The sequence below is a fragment of the Pholcus phalangioides genome, unplaced genomic scaffold, assembly GCF_987345545.1.
Source record: "Pholcus phalangioides strain wild (caught in Gottingen) unplaced genomic scaffold, Ppha-v1.0 ptg000016l_1, whole genome shotgun sequence".
Lineage (NCBI taxonomy): Eukaryota > Metazoa > Arthropoda > Arachnida > Araneae > Pholcidae > Pholcus > Pholcus phalangioides.
The window spans coordinates 9,182,321-9,202,381 of record NW_028301609.1 but is presented as its reverse complement, the minus strand read 5'-3'; the positions used below and the strand labels follow the sequence as shown (position 1 = coordinate 9,202,381).

At 38.1% G+C, this 20,061-nt stretch overlaps 1 protein-coding gene across 1 annotated transcript in view; it reads right to left on the bottom strand.

Moving 5' to 3' along the window:
- Positions 1-13,628: 13,628 nt before the first annotated feature.
- Positions 13,629-20,061, bottom strand: part of LOC149074998 (uncharacterized) — a 174,708-nt gene continuing 168,275 nt past the window's right edge. The window contains exon 5 of the mRNA XM_089245978.1: positions 13,629-15,584. The gene's annotated coding sequence lies outside the window, so the exon portion shown is untranslated. The remainder of the gene's footprint in view (positions 15,585-20,061) is intronic.

Genomic DNA, 20,061 nt, shown 5'->3' with positions numbered 1-20,061 from the left:
CCAGGGGTTTCTCAGAATGACTGGTATGTTGACCGAAAGTATGTTGATTCATATTCTGCGGGTTGAAACAGTTAAAAATGTAAACAAATGTTCGATAGAAACAAAACAAATAAGAAAGTTCTTCCGGCCGTGAATGACTTCTCACAGCAATACGATTTTGGTTGTGCACAGCACACGCACCAAGGCGTGGATCCAGGACAAAGCCGCTTGAAAGGCTTAAGCCACTCTTAATGCAGCTTTGATCCAGGACGATGTGAATAGAGGAGCGAATTGTGCAAGTTTGCTTTCTCGTCCCATATTTTAGCGTGCGCGGCACTTGGGATGCGTAATCGCTCCTATCGTCCCCCCTCCTCTCCACGCCTGAAGGAAGTCAGACATCTTAAGATGCGAATTTGAGCCATGGCATATACCTGCAGCTGTGAAAAGAACGAGGGCAGGCATCTTCATCTTCAAATAGAGTCGAGGCAGCTGCCAATATAGCGGAGGCAGGCAGATCTATGATGATGTCGGAGTATGTCGCAATATGTCGGAGAAAAGATATATTGCATAGATGCATGGAATAATCTAGTATTCTACGGGGTAGACAAATTTTTTCCTTATCAGTGGGCTCTTGGGAAAAGAGAATGCCCTCATCGGGGATTTATATTAGCAAGTAGATATCGTTGTATCCAGAAGAGTTTAACAGTAGACTATATGCGATTCTAAGCAAGATTTAAAATGTATATATATTGTTGTAGAGGGATTTGTCGTTATATCGAGTATCATTGTAGTGAGGTTTCACTGTCTTTCTTTAATGTAGAGGGTGTCCTGTAAAGTTTACGGAAGTTCTGCCGTTCAGGAATCCTCACACACACACACTCTTAGCTGATAAATAGTTCCAATAAGAACCATTTTTTTTTATGATTTATAATTACTAGGAAAAACGTGGAGAGTTATATCCATGGCGTTTCATCCCTCATCTAGAGACTGAGACTGATCTTATTTGGAGTTGATGATTTTAGGAAGAAAATTCATATTATATATAATATTATATATCATAAAATATATATATATATATATATATATATATATCCGGAAAAATTATTATGGGTCACTAAGAAAAATGTAAATATTAATATTTTGAACGCCAATAGAGGTCAAGAATGAATTTTAGAATCCCGCAAAGATCATAGAGAGCCTCATGTTGACAAGACTGGGGAGACGGGTGGCGGTCAATTTGGGGGACCGACCCTGTCAGCTCAGACTGACACGGCTCTGGGCAGGACCGTCTAATAAGGAGCGTTAAAGGTCCCAAGCAAAGTGATTTTTTTTGAGGCCCTACTCTGTAAAAAATGCCTGCTTACCAATTTGCATTCTAAATCTCGAAAATTTTAACCAGACTGAATTTTCCCGAGACCTCTCTGCTCTTGAGGCACCCTGGTCGTGCCCCGGTGGGCTCATGCGTTAAGATGCCACTGCTCTGGGAAATTAGTCTCATATCTCATACTTTTTCAATGTATCCAAATATTCTTGAAAATCAGTAATATGAGGAGTCAGAGCTACACTTGAAAGTCTGGGGGGGGGGGAAAGATGACGATTGCTGGGAAGGGGGATGATGATGATGATGTCAATTCAAATATACGCAAATACATTAGATCAGTACATAGGTGGAGAAAGGCGTGGAAGTCTGGGGGGGGGGGCGGCGCACGATGATGATGATGATGATGCCAATTCATCTATATCATAGTTTCCCAACCTTTTTGTCCCATCGCCCCCTTCTTCAGATATTTTTTTCTCCCATCGCCCCCAACGCAATCTAACCCATAGGATCCTATGTTAAACCCGTAGCTTCTACCGCCCCCCCAGGGAGCGTTAACGCCCACGTTGGGAATCACTGATCTATATGCATTAGATCAGTCGACTTCACCTTCGATGTTGGGGGGAGGGGGCGTATCTCCGCCCATTGTTTCGATTTGGATGACACTATTCCGTCAAAAATCAAAATAAAGAACGTAAGATTTTCCTGTTCCGGGATTTTTTAGGGCCCGTGGTGAAAGATATGCGGAGCCCCCAATGTTGGAAACCAACAGACATTACAGGATTGATGTTATACTGTCGGTGCTGCCATCTCTCAACGATTGGCGAACCGGAAGAATAACACGTTAAATAAAATGCTAAGAGATGGCAGCAAATGTGTTATAAACGCTTGATGTAGGGTCACTATATTCTAAAAACGAAAAAAGAGGACGCCTGCGTCAGCACCCTTGATGATGTCTTTCATCACAATTTCAACAACAGATGGTGCCACTATACCGATCAATAAAACCTTCCACAACAATAATTTTTGTCAACTCTAAAACAGAACCGCTAAAAAAGGGCAGAAACAAAAAATTCTGGGAATTTCGACGGCGAGTGGGGAACCACAAAAAACACTCGTATCAATGGAGAAATATATGTTTCAAAGTGGAGATATATAAAAATTATCCTGGGAGGAAAAAAATTCGGAAACCTGAAAAGGAGGACGAAAGGGCGAATTTTCCAAAACATAGGAGGATGCTTGAAATGACATCGAAAAGGAGGACGGTTGGTAACCCTAGCTCGATGTCTATTCAAAGAAAAGAAAAGTATCACAAAATTCTGAAACTCTGAGTTTTTTTTTCTGAGAATTATTTTGGTGATTTGTTTTTTATTTTACATCAAAATTTCGGGTGGTTCATTCTCTCATGAATAAGTTTGTGCAAATTGGGGGGGGAAAGTTTGATCGGAAATTCAAATGAATTATCTGAAAATGCGATGTTTCTTTTCTGAAACTTGTTCTGGGGGGGGGGGGGTTCACGACATCCTACTTTTTTGACGTTGCAAGCATTTTCAAATACAAATACAGCAGCAAAACAGGCAAATTGCCCAACGAGGTGGCTGACTTAAGAACATCATGGATCCCGGAGCCATTTTTTGGAGGCCCTACCTACTACTGCTACACCACACATGCACCCCTCCCCCTCCGCGGAACCCCCAACGAATCGGTACATGCGGGAATGTGCGTGTAGTGAAACCTGACGTGAAGTTTTTTGTTTCTCTATAATGCTTGTTATGTGTAGTGCTGCCATCTGCCACCAGTTTTTCTAACTATGAGTGAAGTGTTATGATTGAATGATTTATCGTTGTAGGACTGTTGCTCTCTGTGGCGAGACTTTTTAACGGGGAGATCTGAAGTTGGGAACCACAGAAAACCAACTTCACCCCCTTTGTGGGGTTCGAACCCGGATCCTCGCATCGCGAGTCCGTCACTATAACCACTCGACCACCACAGCGGCCTACTACGTTTTCCTACATTTTAGAAAATTTGCCCTATTTGTATGCTGGATCCCAACAGTTGATGCCGTATACTGAAGTGGGAGGGGGGTGGGGAGTTGCCTCTGCTATTTAGAAGTTGAAAAAATCGGATGCACGAACAACACAATCTGATTTTGGTGGAGAAATCGCCTTTGGCAAAAAAAAAAAGCAAAGCTCCCGAAATATAGAAAAAACCTTCGGCGGGTAGGAAAGAAAACAACGTCTCGCCTTGCCTAAGGCGAAATAATAAATCTGAGCATACTTTGCGAACAATTCATTCAAAGCAAGGTTGTGTTTTGTTAGAAAAACCATTGTGACGGCGGGTTTTTGTTGATGCAGTGGCGCCATCTTTTGTAAAAAATTGCCAAAATCTTTTCAAAAAATTGAAAGGTGGACATCTGTTCACGCAGCCTCAGTGACGTAACCTATCACAATTTCCCCAATAGATGGCGTCACTATCCCGATGAATAAAAAACCGGCGATACAATAATTTTTCCCAAATCACAAAAACAAAGCTGCTAGAAAAAACACGGAAATAGGAAAAAATTCTGGAAATTTCGACGGCTATTGGTGAATGCGTGTGCGGAAAAAAACCCCCGCAAAAACACTCATATCAAAACACAACATCAGTGGAATTATTTTTTTTTGAATTTTTTAAAATTGTATATACAATACTGTTAACGTCTGCATGTTGTGTATATATTTTATCTCGTTTTCTAAATAAATTTCCAAAATTTTCAGATACCAATCAAAAACTATATTCATGCTATACTGTATTATATTTCAATTATGTGAGGCATAAGCTTATTTTTTCCACGACAATCTCAATAATGCATATATGTCATTCTACGTAATCTAATTTCAACACCTTCCTCATGGGCGGAGATACGGGGTGGAGAACGGGGCTCCTTTGACGCCCCCTCCCCCTAGCGTCAAAGGTGGAGTCGACTGATCTAATGTATATATGCATGTATGAATTGTCATCATCATCATTTTGCCCCCCGTGAAATACGGGAAAAACCGGGACACTTTTGCCAAAAAGTCGGGACGGCCAAAAAAAGAGAAAATACCGGGACTGTCCCGGGAAATACGGGACGTATGGTCACCCTATATATTACACAACGTCAAAGGGTAAAGTGCTTGTGGTTTCCCTTTCAAGCACGCTCACAAGTACTGAGAAAAATTAGTTTTCCACTTCAAAAAATGTAAATTACCTAGATTTCGCGAAAAAGTAGTAAAAAAAAATCAAATTTCAGCATTTATTCGTCAAATTTCGATTTTATTTCGTAAATTATGCATTTATTGCGGTTATTTACGTATCCCTAAGGCCCCTTTCACACGCCACGATTTTGGTCGTCCGAGAAAAGTGCCGGCAGCCATTTTGTCGTGGTGGGAGAGCAGCAGTCAAGTCAGGGTCCTTTCTCACAAAGCACGGCAGACGACTTTTTGTCGTCCGATGGCGCTGAAGCTGTCGTCCCAACGACTGAAAATGGACGAAGCCGTGTCGCCGCCATGTTGGTGGTCGAGTACGTGACTCAGTATATGCATTCACACGCCACGACTATCAGCTTAACAAGGAATTTGGTGAGTAATTTTTTTCCAATTTTTTATTCATTATACTGAATATTCTTTTACGAAAAACAATTAATTCATCGGAATATTCTTCGAAGTCTTCAAACTGAAATGAAAATAATGACATCCATGAAATTGGTATTCGTAAGTCACATAAGATTTACCTATACCTCGCCTGTTTGTCTAATACAGTGGAATTCCGTTTTAACGAATACCGTTATAGCGAAAATCTCGTTTTAACGAACGCTTTTCTAATTCCCCAAATAAGTTTCCTTATTTGGAATTCCTTTATAACGGAAGTTCGTTTTAACGAAGTGATTCCTCCGGTCTCTTGGCGTTCCTTATAATGGGATTCGACTGTATTGGTAATTATGGGATATTTAACATCTGGTCGAAATATTCAGATTTTTGACATGGAACTGCTCCCACTGTAACAAAGTAGTCACATAATATTTGCCTCATGCTGTTTGCTGACAAACCTCCGCGTGATGAATGTTCTGGTTGCGAATCTTCCAACCCTGTTATCAGGGCCGCAACTAGTGGGGAGCAGGCGGGTCTCGTGCCCCGGGCGCTGAACCAGAGGGGGACTCAAATTTCATTCTCAAACCTCTCCTTCAACATTACAAGGGGGTGACACAATGCGCGCTTGCCCTAGGTGACCAAACATCTAGTTGCGTCCCTGAATGTTATCGTTGTGTCCTCAAACTGTATGCCATCCCTCTCTCGTACAAAATTATGCAAAACAATGCAAGCCTTGACAATGTCAACTGCGAATTCAACGTTCATTGCTCGGGGTGCAATATTCTACATTTGTTACTTAGAATGCCAAACGCGCACTCAACATATCTTCTTGCCCTACTCACACGGTAGTTGAACACTTTTTCTCCCCTTACGAAAGGTTTGATCCACCACACGGTCTTGGTGGATGTTTGTGGAGTGCAAACGCTTCTTCCCCAACGAAAAAATAACGGTTGGTTACCCGTTACCCTATGTCACGACATTTGAGATTAAGTTGGTGCTGCCATCTATAAGATACAATTTAATCTCAAAAGGGAAAAACAAAAAAAAAACTGATTATGACCCCATACATTTTATCACTAGATGGCAGTACTTTCTCTCTCTCATGTGCGTAAATGTAAAAATATTTAATTTTTTTTAATAAAATCTATGGAGAAAAAAGTGTTAAACGACTAATGAAAGTGAAAAAAAAACAACTACGGTGAGATTGAAAGTAAATTAAATTTTAAATTTGATATTAGAGTTATTAAGTCTCATCAGTGTCTATAACAGTGGTTCTCAACCGGTGTGCTCTCCAGGGGCTCCGCGGAAGCTCGTAGGAAAATTAAAAGAAACAGTAAAATAAAAAAAAAAAAACAATTATAAATATTTTTAAATAGTAAAAATAAATCACTAACTTGATGAATAATTGAAAAATTGACCTACGGGGCTCCTCCATAGAATTTTTTTACTTGTAAGGGCTCCGCGAGTCAAAAAAAGGTTGAGAACCGCTGGTCTATAATTTCCAGTTGACAAACATCTTCATGAAAAATGCATGACGTGAATACGAGAAGATTATCTCGCTCCCTCTCAATACAAACAAATTTTCCGATTTGAAGAGAGTTTTTTAACGAAAAAATAGATTTGTGTTTAGATTATTGCATCAATAGTTAATCAATTTTCATAATTTAGAGGGGGAACCTCCGTTCTTTAAACATCCTACGAAAACTGTGCTCTTATTCAGCGTTTCCTCAACCATTTTGAAGTTCGCGGCACCCTTGGGTATAATATTAAAAACCTGGGGCACCCTTCATTGAATGCTGAATACAGTTTACCACAGCAAAAATCACAGTAAAAATACATCAATAGAGTTTTGATCGATTAATCATTAATGTGAATGAAGATTTATGCTTAGAGCACAGGTACTTGATATCAGGCCTTACAGTTGGCAACGAAACACGTAATTTGTCCTCAAGGTCTTGCAGTCTATTTCTTGCTTTGTATTTTATTGTCGCCATAGCAGAGAAGGCTTGCTCGCATAGATATGATATCGAAAGAGCAAAAATGTGTTAATTGCTTTCTCCGTTAGATTACGATACTCCTCTCTCAGTCCAAGCCGAAAAACAGCCACCGACGCCTAACTCTTGGTGAACTGAATGCTTTTGAGTGTTGGAATCAGCGCAAAGATAAATAAATTCATCACGTTGGCGCAAGGAGTGAAATCTATTTCCTCCGCACTGTCTGCGAAATCATATGGTGAGACAACCCGGTCGAGATTCTCAGAGGAAAAATATGTAAAGTACATAGCTATTTGCAAGTGTTGACAAATGAGGCCTTTCAGCTTATCCGAAACTGTGATGTCACTCTCCGCTATTACTACCGAAGTTTCAGCAGCTGGCTGATATAAAGATAAATCCGAGAAAGAAAACTCAACTGGCCTTGCGGGGAATCGAACCCACGTCCTCTCATTCTTCGGGTGAGCAACCTAGACCACTAAACTACAAAGCCAATGAATCCTCTCTTCTTAGAGCTCGTCTGCACTGAACGGGGACGTACATGGACAACCAAAGTTCACATTGCTGACACTGCCACCAGATGGCGACTTATCCGATAAGTCTGCAACGCATGACAGTAATTAATTCGACTTAATTTATTTTAAGACCTTAAGTGGACCGTGATATTTTTTGATTTATCTCCATAATATCTCGCGGTTCCCTAGGGTGCCGGGGCACACCGGTTGGGTGTCACTGCTCTAGTTCATAGTTTCCCAACCTTTTTTGTCCCATCGCCCCCTTCTTCATAAATTTTTTTCTCCCCCCGCAATCTAACACAATATGACCCTATGTTATATCCGTAGTTTCTACAGCCTTCCAGGGGAGGGGGGGGGGCAAAGAACATGTACTCAATGTATGTACATATATATACCATTTTTAGTGTATTTTCAAAAGCTGGGAGGGGGCAACGGCCCTCCTCGATATCCCTAAATGACGGGGCTGATTAGGCGTCACGAGGAACAAAAATTGACATAGAACATGTTATCGCAAAGACCCCACGTTCAGTCGGAGAAAATCGCAAAAATATTTTATACTGAATATATACTGAATTTACACTGAAAATATATAACTGAAAATGTGGTGAAAATATACTGAATATATGCTGAATATTTACTGAATATAAATAACTGAATATATGCTGAAAATATATAACTGAAAATGTACTGAATATATGCTGAAAGTTTATAACTGAATATATACTGAAAATATACTGAATGTATACCTATATTCGAAATTCTTAAATTCTCTCTCTCGCATTTTTTTCATTATGGATAAATACAAGAACAGTAAAATGTAAACTCGATTCATGGAAAAGACATTTCTAAAGAAAATGTCTTTGATCTCTTATTAGTAAAAAACACACATTATCGTTTACTTGAATAAAATCTAGGAATAAATCTTTCTTATTTTTCCCAAAGAGTATTTACACAGTGTTTTCTTCTTCTTCTCGTATGAAAAGAAAGATAAAAAAGCGAGAAACTGAATGAGACTAAAAATAAAATGTATATGAAAGTGTCATCGTGACTAGAAGTGGAAGCACAAACATTGCTGTACTTTGGTCATTGAGTCTTGTGACTTCGGATAAGGATCGCGGTCTCGAAAAAAAATACACCGTTTGCCATCGCCCACTCCAATATATTAAAAAGAAAAGTTTATTTCTGTTTTATTTCTTATTGGGAAGTAGGAATCGAGATTTTCGACTTGAGAATCTAACGCTGTGAGTTCTAAGAAAAGAGGTTGAGAAAGAAGAAGAGAGCCGCGAGGTCCCTTGAAAATTCGAACCCAGTTCTCAAATATTGACACGGAATACGAAACAGAAATTTCACACAAAAAAAAAAGTGATTTCTTTTTTCTTCGGAATGTATTTTTTTTTTCCTGGCACTGTTTCCAGTTTTGACCGAAACTAGTTTAACTATTTCGCGATTTTCTTCTTTTTTCCCCCAGAAAAAAGAAAAACAATAAGATTTCTCTTATTTTCGTTCTGGATGTGGATATTGTATTTCCTCTTGTGAATTCTTCTTTCTGTAAAGAAAAACTTCGGACTTTGTTTATACGCAGCAAAAGTCCGTTATAACGGGAATGGCATGTGTAATTCGGAAGTTGATTGTCAAAGAGCTAATGGTAAAGATACAAAAAAAAAAAAGAAAAAGAAAAATATCCACTTACAGCGAGTTATTTATGATCATGAAAATCAGGAAACATTCGCTGTAACGACTACGGAAACTCTCGCAAAGCATGTTCTATCTTCTCCTTTCTTTTAAAATTATACATTTTACTGCCGAAGCTCGAAGTCGAATTGGTCAATTTCGTTGAATATTGGCCCGGTCAATGTGCAAATTTCGGGCTTTGGCACGACGCAGTTTGTAAAGTGGCCGGTGATCCCTGGCCAAAGTACGATAACAAAAGACACGATTCGAGATCATGATGTCACGAGTAGCGGCAGCGCCCAGCCTTTTGTTGTGTTGGGCAGATTGTCGCGCGTTGAATCGACAAATAGTTCCCGTACGCCCATAGACGTACGCAGAATTTTCTCGGGGGGGGGGGGGATGAAGAAATCATCAGAATTTGTCGAGGAGTCAACATCCGAACGGGGCTAACAAGAACGAACCGGGTATCGATCTCCCCGATACCTCTAAACATCATTTGGTATTTTATCAACCTTGGCTCTACCACGCCCGCATTAATTCTGTTCCTTCATCAGTCTTTAATATACAAACTATACTAACGATGTTGGATAGCAATTGAATTGTTCCCTGCATAATCGAATACTCCGTTTAACCGGATATTATGCGCTAGAAAGCGCGGCCGACTGTATCAAGAGCCGTATACAGTATAAGATGAAAATTATCCATCAATTGTTTCATTCATTTTACTCGTCCTCGATATCAGAAAGGTCGACACCGCTGTGCTAGATAGTTGCAGCAGACAATTCGATTCATATCCAGGGAAATATTCGGGAAAAAGGCTAGTCTAAACACATAAATTTTATTTATTTCCTATGTGCGGGATCCACAGGAAGACGACGCGAACTCATTCTTATTCAAGAAGTAATAGTTAGCGAATATATCAATGGGGAGAAAAGAAAGGACCATCTGGCACATTGGGTAACCAGACAATAGATCCAACTCACAAACTTGACTCTATCAATTTCTCCGTCTACTGGATTTTCCCTGAAACATCAAGTCTGGAATAGAAATTGGACAACTAAAAAAAAAACTCAAATTCGGGAGGAAAAAAACCTCGGGCAAAGGCGTATTGAAATTTCAAATCACGTAACAAAGCCATACATTTTCACGGGCACAGGATATTCTCTCTTCAATACCCTTGTCTAACTTTTTATGCATTCCGAAACACCAGGCGGCGCAAACGTCGTTCCGTCCGAACCGACATGATATTGATTCCCGATTGCACGGGAAGATCTTTCTACGGATTTTTTTTTTTTGAAAGATTTCTTATCCAAGACCATAAAAACCGCATCACCGAGTCTCGGTCACGATAAGTTTCATACATTTGTGCGGAAGATTTAATACTGTATAACAGCGGGTGCACATGCGCGACCTTACCAGTCGTCCAGATATGCTGTATTTCTGACTCTGACGTGCTTGCGAACTCTCTAGGTCACTCACCGACGTAGTCCTTCGGTCGGTTGTGCACCTCCTGCTGTATCATGTGTGAAGAGAATACATATGTATTGATAATATGTATAATACATATGTATTTAATACATATATATTTTTTAAATAAAATATTTTAAAAAATAGTATTCGCGTCCCAGTTTCGTAGTCAATTGACTCCTTACACTGGATATGTTCCAGCACCCAAAACACATTTCGACAGCATTTCTTATTCTTCTCTAGAAGTTTCTAAAATGTCTCCGACGAAAATTACATTTTTTCTACTTCTTTTCATCGGAATATTCAGGAACTGAATCGAATTTCGTGGAATCCTGAATAAAGTTTTAACTTTGGAGGGGGAAATGGTTCGACGGGAGAAAAGATTTTCCCCGTGTGTCATCGAACTCATAAGTATCCGAAGGCTGCAAATACCAGCTGAAAACTGGCGTTCCCTCTCTCTCTCTCTCTGGGATAAAAATTCCGGAGAAAACTTGCTGAAATAAGAAGAAAACAGGGTAGAGAGAGAGAGAGGAAAAAATTTCCAATTACGGAAATTTTTGTAATGGCAAATACGGAATTTGATAATGAGAGAAACGGCGAGTTATGAAATTGAAAATAAATATTAAAATACGTACTTAATTTTGGAGGCAAATTTATTGAAATTTTGGGATTCGGGAAAATTCCTGAATTCTTCATAATATTCTCGTATAATATGCATTGAAATTTACAATTTCCTTACAAAATTTGAATTGAAACTATGATTCTAGTAATAATTTTTCGAAATGAAAATATGATTCTAGTAATAATTTTTCGAAATGAAAATATGATTCTAGTAATAATTTTTCGAAATGTAAACTAATTCGAAATAACTTTGCAAAAGTTATAGCAAAATGAACTATTTTAACGATTATAATTAATATATTGTATAGAGAGATCGCACTTCTCTTTCTCGAACACACTAAAAGTGAATCATATAAAACGTGATCATTCTAATTGAAAATCTCCAGAGATAAACGCCAGTCGGGAGAGAGAAGAAGACAGACTTTTAGGGGGTGGAAACGACAGACTTTAAAGTCTTTCAGTAAATACAAGAATATATCCGAGTCTAAATGTCTCAACGCACCGTTTACGACTAACAGCTAATCTGTGTTGATATTCCAAGCAAATACTACTACGTACGGTCACCCTTTACGAAAAGAGTCTCGAGTCATGGCTCAAATACGACCTCTGGTAAACATTCTGCTCCACCCTGACGAAATTTTCGTGTCTTTGCCTTTCCTATAATTTTAATAGCATTAGGAAATCTCTCTTTTGCCCCCTTTTAGGAAAATATTTCCCTAAACTCACACAAGGATTTACCCGGAGAAGCAATTTCACGCGAGAAAAATATTGAAATGAATTATTTCCCGGAGAGGAAAATGCATATACATTTAGTGGGGGGATAAGGAAAATTCTCGAACCCAGAGAAGCGCAAGGGGGGAGATTAAACACTAAAGTTACTTTTGAAACTGGCTTATCGGCTGATTTTGGAAAGGGATCTCTCTCTTCACGGCGATTTAACTTTGGACGATCCTTCAGGAAATTCCCAAACGAAGTTGTTTCCATTAAGGAATTTACAATTTCCTCTGTACGTTCTTTGAATATATAAAGTATATACGTGTAACCATTCAGAGCGGAATAAATAAATTAGTTAGTAATTAATATCCGATTCCTAATCTGCCGTTTTTAATTTTGTATGCGAATGGTTATCGTGTATATTTCAGTATATTATACAGTTCGTTGATCATTGAATAGTTGATAGGTGCTGACTATACACTGTGATTCAAGATGATTCGATACTGATATCGTTAACGTTAGAAGTATACAGGGTGTCCCATAAGTTCGTAAATACTTTAAAAGTTTATTAAAATCGAAGGAATTTGTATTCCGTCCGGACCTTCGTTTTTAATTATTCGTGAAATCTAATTAGGCAGTAGTAGAATGATTAATTTTAACGATTATACCTAAATTTGAAACTGACTATTATTAACACTACAAACTGCATAAAAATGCTCTAAATTTTAAATTTCATTAAATTAAAATAATGTGTGAATTAATAATCTTAACTTAACAAAACTTTTTTTAAATATACTTTTTCAAATTCATTTATGGTATGTTATTATTTTCATATAATTTTTCTTTTTGAAAAAGTTAAATGATGACTCAAGTTCAAAAATGTTAATTAAACTAAATTTAAAGTTAAATTTAAATAAAATTAAAAAAAAGTTTTTACGAAGGAACATTTGTATTTTCTGTAGAAAAAAAAATCAAATATATGTCGACAGAGGGCGCTACACAAAAGCAAATCAAGAGAGATGACCTGAACCTTTCTTCGATCTCCCGCTTTCGAAACGTTCGCAATGCTTCAGCAGGTAGTTAGTGACTGAGGAAAAACAGCTTCATCAATTGCGTTTCATGCGCCAATTAACATAGTAATGAAAACAGCAACAGGAAAATGAACTGTATATCGTACACCCTTTATTTTACAGAACTCTGATTTGCTTTCTTGTTGCGGTCTCTATCGACAAAAAAAAATTTAAATGCATTTTTGTATCAAAAAATATTTACAAAACTTGGAAAAAAAACAACCAATGAGGCAATTGGTTACATTCACTTGAATGTAATCAATGCGTTTATTGGCTGCATTTTTCAAGTTTTACGAAAGCAATTTTACGAAATTTTATAGTGTGATCCCTGCCTATACAAAAACTGGGAAATTTTAAGGAACCGCTTGTCATTTAGAAACTTTTTTGCAATTGGAAGTACTATACTTTTCTAATGTCAACTGTTGCAGAGATAGTCCCGTGGACGAATAATTAGAATCAGCCTGTATAAGGCCGGAATTACACTATAAAAGTTTTACAAAAGATTATTTATAAAACTTGAAAAATGTAACTAATAGGTTACATTCGAGCGAATTTTTGTAAAAGATTATTTATCAAACTTTTATAGTGTAATCCCGGCCTAAAACGATGGATTCAAATGCCCGTCTTACTGATCAAAAAACTTTAAGAAACGAAAAATAACACATAGTTTCTTTTATAATTAATTTTTATTCAAATTTCTTCGAGGGTATCGGGAAATGAAACACTGTAACAACGGTTTTTAAATGACGTTTTCTTACACGTTTTCATACAATACTCACTGCACGTGGTTCATTTATGCAGTCTTTCCATTATACAATAAATGATTTTCTTACACAGAAATCGATTGACAGAATACAACAAGAATTTTCGAAATTACTTCAATTATTTTTGCGAATACTCAGTAAATTAAGAAGAATCCACATTCGTATCATGGAAACTAAAGGGTCTTCTTTCTTATTATTATTGCAAACGATCACTCATGTTGAATTAAACGAAGCTTAAACATGCTTGCGACGAAATTCTTACAGTGCAAGCTAGACGATGGAGTGTCGTAGATGCACATCAATCACTGGACAATTACTCTCAAACATGATTGGATGATGCAGGAAAACCCATCATCAAATTTAGCGGGAAGGGGAACTGTGATCATGTGTGGGTACTTGAACATGGTGTACAGCGTATGTATGCGATTGCGTGATCGATAACTGACGCCGGTATCAAACATGTATTTATGATGAGAGAAAAATACTTCGTGTGATCGTTACTATATGATCTAATATATTTGCCATTTCTTGCCATGTTTGCGCGAATATGTGTACCTGGAAATCGACGAATTTCAATGTTCCTAAAACCGGATGTTCAAAAATTTCTTGCCAATTCAACTCGATGAAGCGACTGCAGTGACCCATGGCGAAGGAAGGTTCTGTTTACATTTGATTTGATTTTATTGGCGCAAGGACCCTATTGGGCAAGCTGCGCCAAAACTAGTTCTGTTTATAAGCCGGGCACGACTAACGTGCTACACGGAATTTAGTTAGGAGAGATGCGTGTGTCTGTATGTATGGGGATTTATTTTCCTAAGTACAAGGGTGTCCCATAAATTCGCAAAAAATAAATTATAATGATTGATTTGAATGCGGTTTGCGAAAAAATAATTCCAACAGAAGGTGATTTTTTTAGCACAGAATAAAAGTGTTCACACTTTTGCCGATAGAGGGCGCATCACGAAAGCAAATAACGGAACATATGCAAATCCGAGCCCAATAAAATGCAGGGTGCACATTTCTGAATTACCCCGTTACTAGCTCTCACATAAGATTGCTATTGGTGGATAAAGTAATATTGGTGAGGTTGTTTTTTTTTACCTCAGCCACGAATCACCAGTTGAAGCAGCTTTAATTTTGTGATTTGTACCGCCTTCTATTGACGAAAATTTGAACTCTTTTTTTTTTTTTTTCCCTAAACAAAAAAAAAAACTTCCCATTCGTGGGAATAACTTTTCTGCGAACCGCATTCAAATATACCAATTCTTTCAATTTTTATGAATTTTCAAACTATTTACGAATTTATCGGACGCCTTATGGGTAATGAAAGGATGATCAATGAAAAGAACACCCGGGCTTAGAATCCATGAAATCCGTCGCCTTCCAGGAACACATTTAAAGTTTCTTTTTTACGTCGCTTGTATATGAGAGCAAGTTTTTATATTTCTCTTATATTCAGATCTTTTGATGACGTCACGGAAAGGGTCACTGCAGTCGATTGGCCATTTCTTTTTATGACGTGAAAATGGAGGTTTAACGTCAGTTATGCGACGGTTGTAAACATAGGTTATGTTGTATACGCATGTATATGGTGCGTCTGCACACGGGAAGTGTAATGTCCCCCTTCCCCGGCATTTATAACATTTCAATTTTATTCAATACCATGCAGACATACAACACTATTTTCTGCACGTAGTTTCCATTTATATCGCATCCAAACGAGATCCATTGTTGGTTGGAAATGAAGATTTTTGAGAACCGAAACCAATTTTAACACTGTTGAAAGCGAGGCTGGAAAATATGGCAGGGGTTCAGAAATTATAAAATCACACCAGAGTCCTTCATCACCAGAACATCCATCGGCACCTGAAATTAGACATAATAGAAAAATAAATAACATGTCGATTCTTTTTTTTTTCCCGCGAAGAAAACCATAATTTGTTTCATTACATTTGCAAGAGGACACTTTGTGGGGATGTAGTACACAAGAGTGTAATGCATTAAACATTTTACGGTAACTGCAATTAACTTTTATTAATTAATCTATTCATCATAATTTTTTTTCGGATGCAAATAAATACCAAATAAAATTACAAACAACTTGGAATAAGTTGCCTTAAAGTACCGTCAGAAATGAAAGGATTAATGAATATTTATAAAATTGGGTTGAAACAGTATGAGTTTGCTAACGCTGAAAATTGTTTTGTGGCTTGAGCACCCTGGACAGATGATTGAGATGACTTGGGTCACTATCTTGTGTATTTGTATTTTCATCAAGGGATCGAAGGATGCTCAATGTGAGCTGACTGTGCAACGAATTATGAGCATTGATCAAAAGTTACACCCAAACCTGTTGACATACCTGGGAATTTTTTGGAATTTTATTTAAAATATCGCAGCCACCTCGTTGGGCATTTTGCCCGTTGCGGTGTTGTATTTGTATAAAACGATGTAAATAGACAAATATATAATGTGATAGATTTTGATTCAAAATATTAGCAATATATGGCAAAATATCATATCAAAATTTTGTAATGATACAACGAATAGATTTTAGATTTTCCAAACTCAAGTAAAATGCAAAAAATAGCATTTTTCTTAGAACGCGTTTAAAGTTTTCATTCACGTCAAAACGCAACACTAAAGTAAGCGTAACTTCGGTTGCAAGCGTCACGTAAACAAAACAAGGCGTATTTTGGAATCGCAAGGAATAGGGCTTTCATAAAAAAATGTAATTAAAAAAACGTTTATATTTTCCTTCAAAAGAACGTTTTATATGTAGTCTCCATACCTCAACCTTATATACCTTAATCAGACAAATCACTTTGACTTGTTGATTAGCCGGGGCCACACCGAATGACTGCCCGAACAACGTCACAGCAAGACTGTCTATTTGTCGATTACGTTTGCGCGATTCACACCGTCTTTTATTGCACCTCAAGATCAGGTCTAGACTCGTCCTTTTATCAGACACGATAACTCACAGACAATATAGACAGTGCCATTTCTACACGTTTTCCTTAGTCGAATCAATTCGGCTAACGTATCCGCATCTCATCACACAAGTCAAGCGAAGATTAGACACAAAAGGAAACCAAAGGAAAAAAACTGCGTACATTACCTTGGTATAATAACGCAATATATACTGTATGTGGTATCGAGGATACTTTACCGAAGGTAATCGACCATTTCGTCCAATAAAAAAAAGAACGAGGAAGAAACGCTCTATATATCCGAATGTCTTGAAGATTTTGGTTCCTTATCTTTGCCTTAATCACTGGTCATACCATTGAATGGACGCTAAAGTCTTTGGTACATTAGGAAGGGGTTGAAGATATATATGGTACAACCACAAGTGAACGGGGTGTGTGCGAGCGCGTGCCGTACCATTTCTCAGAAGAAAAATCAGACCATTCTTTACAGCTTTTTCTGTAATACCCATCGTATCACTTTTCCTGTCCACGAAGAAGTTACCCTTGGAATTAATGATGGTTTGTTGGATGCGATCCAAAAGACATCCTAAAAAAATAAAATAAAATATATAAAAGACGACGTCTATTTCTTTGAGGCTTGGGCCAATGATCTTCGGATGCAACTCTTCGTCTCCACAAAATCCCACGTTTTTTCTTCTTCTTTCGGAAACTTCCTTTTTTGCCGTCCTCATTCCAACTCTTTTTCTTACTTCCTTTCATTGTTCGTCAAGATTTCCCCCCCCCCCCTTACTTCGCGTTGGCTTTAAAGATTAGCTCGAATTCGAACAAGAATAAAAAGAAGAGGATATTTAAGAAAGATATCTTCTGATGTCTTTCTTAAATGTATATGAAAAAAGTTTTTTTCTTGGAATAGCTTAATCTCTTTAATGTCGTTTTTTTCCCCTTACTTTGTTACACTATGTTACATGAGTTTTTTTTTTTCATGGATTTTGTTTTGCTTGCGATGGAATCGCTGATACGTTGTCGGGAGGTTATCAAAAAATTTCTCAATTATTGTGTTTAATGAAGAAATTTGTTTTCATGTTTGAAATTTCAGGCATAATAGTGGATTAACCTTGCATCGTTTCCTTTTTTTTTTAAATGTAAGTGATCATTGATTTTAGCAGTCTTTTACGATGCATCGCAAAAGTATGGGTGCATGGAATTTGCTCTTAAATTTAAGACTAGAACGATGGTACCGATCATTTCGACCGCTGAAGGAAAAAAATTAACAATTTAGTTTTTCACGGAAACTTCTCGAAACAGTATCTATTCAGTCTCTGACTTATTTTTGCAATAAACCCTTGTTCTTGTTTCAATCATTTTGAAATTTCGGACAAGAGGGTTTGTTATGACAAAGACAAATTCCGCGTTTTGTTACTTTGAAAAGAGGTTTGACTATTATTTTTACAACTCTTGAAAAATTCACGTTGAATATTCAAATTATCACAAAAATTAGAAACTTCGCCTGGTTTTAATTTATACAAAAATTGCCACGTTTTCAAGACAAATAAATTCAATTGGTCGAATGGTCGACGCGTTTCGGCTCTTCAATGGAGAGCCGTCATCAGGACCTCGTGGTCAGAATTCACACGAATCAGTCGTGGAGGGGTGATGTTTATGTCTGGTCGTCCGAAGAGTTCGCCTTTGTATTTGCTGCGTCCGAGTGGTCTTTGGATGCACAAGACACAGACACTGAATTTCATACATCTGTGTACCGTAAGCCATTCGCTATCTCCATGCCACCTCATGCAAAATCCTTTCATCCTCCCAATCAGAAACTTTCGGCATTTTCTTCTTTTGTTCATCGAGCACTAAAACTTTGCAGTGATTCAGCCTCCCTCCAGAATGAACTCAATATCCTTCGTGACATCGCTTCTAATCGTGGGTTTTCACCTTTTATCATCGACAAGATCCTCAAAAAAATGACCCAGACATGCATCACGAACCTACTCCCAGCTGACTCAAAACAGTTTTCTAATACCGTTGTTCTTCCATTCGGTTCTTCAAGTTTCATGATCTCTTCTATCTTAAAGAAATTTGACTTCCATACAATATTCCAGCCAACAAATATACTCACATTTTGCCATCTGAAAGATCCTATCTCACCCTCCAAAGAATCTGGTATCTACTTCATCCCATGCAAGAATTGCGAAAATGGATATATTGGCCAAACTAGGAGAAATCTGAATATTCGAGTTCTCGAACACCGAAAGCATGTCGAGAAGGGACGGACGGATAGTTCGGCTATTGCCCAACACTGTTGGCAACGTTCACATTATTTTGATTTTGATAAAGCGTTTGTTTTTAAAAAAGCAGCACACAATTCTGAATTGAATTTTCTCGAGGGCTACTTCATCAGAACATGCCAGAATTTCCTCGTTATTGATGGAAGAAACACGCCACCTATTTCGTCAGCTTGGACAGGCTTTATTAACCTCAGTCGTCACAAAACTTTCATCACTTTGCCACAGATGGCTCCCCAATTCGCATCCAAAGACCACTCGGACGCAGCAAATACAAAGGCGAACTCTTCGGACGACCAGACATAAACATCACCCCTCCACGACTGATTCGTGTGAATTCTGACCACGAGGTCCTGATGACGGCTCTCCATTGAAGAGCCGAAACGCGTCGACCATTCGACCAATTGAATTTATTTGTCTTGAAAACGTGGCAATTTTTGTATAAATATTCAAATTCTTCAACGGGAAAACAATGTGAAATGATCGCCCAAGGGCCCGTATACAACTTTTCTAACTCCTAGTAAAAAAAAAAATGAAATTTTTTACGGTTACTTTTACAAGGATAGCTTCTGGAAAGCAATCAACCAGCAAACCTCAGTTCACTTTACCCCGTTTTTTTTCCCCTATCTTGCTATCCATTTTCCCTATCCCAAGAATTTTTTCTTATTATTTTCGGCTTCAAAGACGAGCTCGTGGTGGCTCTCACTCTTCTTCCTTTTTTTGGGAGAGAATGTGTCACCCACGCCACTTCGTTTCCTTTCTTTTCCCAGGATACAGATGGGAATGAGAAACGGGATGTGGGGAGTCCCCCCCCCTTTCATTCCGGGGATACCATTCGATTTCAAGTGCTGCTTCGTTGTCGTCTATCAGTTTGGCTTCCGGTGTGTGTCTGGAGAGACCCCCCGCCTAGGGGGGAGAAGAAAAAGCCCCCCCTCTTTTTTTTGCCCCTTGTGATTAATTTCCCTGAGCGATGTCCCTTTTTTTTTCCCGTCTCTTCATCTTTTATCCTTCGTTGTTTTTTTGGTTTTTCCCTCTATTTTGTCCTTGGACCAGTGGTTGTTTGACACCAAGTCCTGTTTTTCTCTGGTTTAATTATTTTTTTTTCTTTTATATATACTGCGGTTT